Source organism: Malurus melanocephalus, unplaced genomic scaffold, assembly GCF_030028575.1.
Source record: "Malurus melanocephalus ecotype Western Australia unplaced genomic scaffold, MMel_1.1 scaffold_1337, whole genome shotgun sequence".
Taxonomy (NCBI): domain Eukaryota; kingdom Metazoa; phylum Chordata; class Aves; order Passeriformes; family Maluridae; genus Malurus; species Malurus melanocephalus.
This window is the reverse complement of record NW_026624569.1, coordinates 7,153-9,706: the sequence shown is the minus strand read 5'-3', so window position 1 is coordinate 9,706 and position 2,554 is coordinate 7,153. Positions and strand designations below refer to the sequence as shown.

The 2,554-nt window shown below is 64.0% G+C and overlaps 1 protein-coding gene across 1 annotated transcript in view; it reads right to left on the bottom strand.

Annotated features, from left to right (window-relative positions):
• TFEB (transcription factor EB) overlaps positions 1-821 on the bottom strand; it is a 16,460-nt gene extending 15,639 nt beyond the window's left edge. Inside the window, exon 1 of the mRNA XM_057387746.1 lies at positions 757-821. The gene's annotated coding sequence lies outside the window, so the exon portion shown is untranslated. The remainder of the gene's footprint in view (positions 1-756) is intronic.
• Between the last annotated feature and the right edge of the window lie 1,733 nt (positions 822-2,554).

The following is a 2,554-nucleotide window of genomic DNA, read 5'->3' as shown; positions in this document are numbered from 1 at the left end:
CCCCATCATCTGACTCCCCGAAGCTCTGTGGGGGCTACGTAATCCTTTCCTGTCTCGCAATTAATTCATGAATATAATTAARGGGTGGCTGGAGGTTCGGGGCAGGCCCGTCTGTGCCCCCCAAAATTCCCCGGGGTGGGGGGGACCCTGGGGACCGCCTAAAAGCCGTGGGACACGAGGTATCCCAACTTTTCCCAGCCTGTCAGACCCCAAAATGGGTCCCACTTTGTGTCCCCCAAACCGGGGGGTGCCCTGGAGCGAACCCCAGGTGCCCTGGAGCGCCCATGCCTCAGTTTCCCCGCGCGTGGAGCACCGAGTTCAGGGGGGTTCCCGGTGGGAAAGGCGATCCGGGCAGGTCCCCCCGGGCTGCCGGGGGTCTCACAGCCTCCGGGACCGCCGGTTTCTGGGAGGGGGCACCGGGACGAGCTGTCGGAGACCCCAAAATCCTCCCCCCACCCAGCCCCGCAGCGCCAGGAGCAGCCGGGTTGGAGCCTCCCGGGGGCCGCTGCCGGGGGCGCGGGGATGCACGGGGCGAGGGACCCACATTATTTACAGCAAAATAAAAGGGGAAAAAAATAGCAACTACGAGTTCAAAGCGCCCCGGGATGGCGCAGGAGAGGGGGGGAACACCCCAACGCCCCCGCAGCACCCCACCAAGGCGGGCTCCGAGCCGAAAGGGCCCCGGTTCACGGCTGCTGAGCGCCCCCTCCCCCGGGACCCCCGGGAACCCCCGGGACCCCTCGCCCCTGCACTCACCCGTGGGGAACGGCCAAGGAAACGAAGTCGTTCGGCTCCGCTCGGCTGCGCTCGGGTCAGCTCGGCCTCACTCGGCTGCTCTCGGCCCGGCCCGGTTCGGCTTCTCGGCTCGGTTMGGCTGCGCTCGGGTCGGTTCGGSTSTGTTCGGGTCTGTWCGGCTGTCACTCGGCTGCTCCCGGCCCAGCTCGGTTCGGCTCCTCGGCTCCGATCAGCTCAGTTCGGCCCTGCTCGGGCCGGTTCGGCTGCGCTCGGTTGGACTCCTCGGCTCAGTTCGGCTCCGCTCGTCCCTACTTAGCTCGGCTCCTCGGCTCGGTTCGGCGCGGTTCGGGCCGGTTCGGCTGCGCTCGGCGCGGTTCGGCTGGGCTCCTCGGCTCGGCTCGGCGCAGTCCGGCCCGGCTCGGCTCGGCTCGGCTCGGCCCGGCTCGGCTCGGCTCGGCTCGGCTCGGCTCGGCTCGGCTCGGCTCGGCTCGGCGCGGCCCGGCTCGGCCCCGTGCCGAGGGAGGGCAGCAGCAGCGCCCGCCCGGCCCGGCGCGGCCCGTTCCGCTGCCCTCGCTCCGCTCCGCCGGCCCCGGGCACGCCGGGAGCTGCAGTCCGTGCCTGCCGGGACTTGTAGTCCCCGCCCGGGCCGCGGCGGCACTTTGGGCTTGGTGGTTTCCTTCCTGGAAATACGGGGTTCTCCTCCTTAAAAACGGGTTTTTTCTCCCCAAAAGCGGCGGTTTCCACCCCAAGAGCGGGTCAGGAGAGGAGGGATGGGGGTGGGAGGTGATGGCAGCGCTGTGTTTGGGTTGTGCAGTCCCGTGCGCTGGGATCGTGCATTGGGATTAGAGCGGGATCACACCGGGATCGTGCGTTGGGATTATAGCGGGATCACACCGGGATCGTGCATTGGGATTAGAGCGGGATCACACCGGAATCGTGCATTGGGATTATAGCGGGATCACACCGGGATCGTGCATTGGGATTATAGCGGGATCACACCGGAATCGTGCATTGGGATTATAGCGGGATCACACCGGGATCATGCGTTGGGATTACAGCGGGATCACACCGGGATCACACCGGAATCGTGCATTGGGATTATAGTGGGATCACACCGGGATCGTGCATTGGGATTATAGCGGGATCACACCAGGATCACACCGGGATCGTGCATTGGGATTATAGCGGGATCACACTGGGATCACACTGGGATTACACCGGGATCGTGCATTGGGATTATAGCGGGATCACACTGGGATCACACCGGGATCACACCGGGATCGTGCATTGGGATTATAGCGGGGTCACACTGGGATCACACCGGGATCACACCGGGATCGTACACTGGGATCACACCGGGATCGTGCATTGGGATTATAGCGGGATCCTGCATCCCCCTGCACCAGGATCACACCGGGATCGTGCATTGGGATCACATCAGGATCACACTGGGATCATGCATTGGGATTTCAGTGAGATCCTGCATCCTCTTGCACCGGGATCACAGTGGGATCACAGCGGGATAATGGAGCTCCTTGCACTGGGATCACACCTGGATCACACTGGGATCATGGAGCTCCTTGCACCAGGATCACACTGGGATCACACTGGGATCACACCCGGATCATGGAGCTCCTTGCACCAGGATTTTGGAGCCGTTTTTAACCACGAAGGGGGAGCAGTGACCTATAGGGTGTTGGGACACTCGAGTCACGGGGGGCTTTGTCCCCTCCTTATGGGATTCTTGAGTTTTGGGGGTGCCAGGGGAGCTGTGCCAGGAACAGAGATTTGGGGTGAAATGAATTGGGAATGGGGGCTG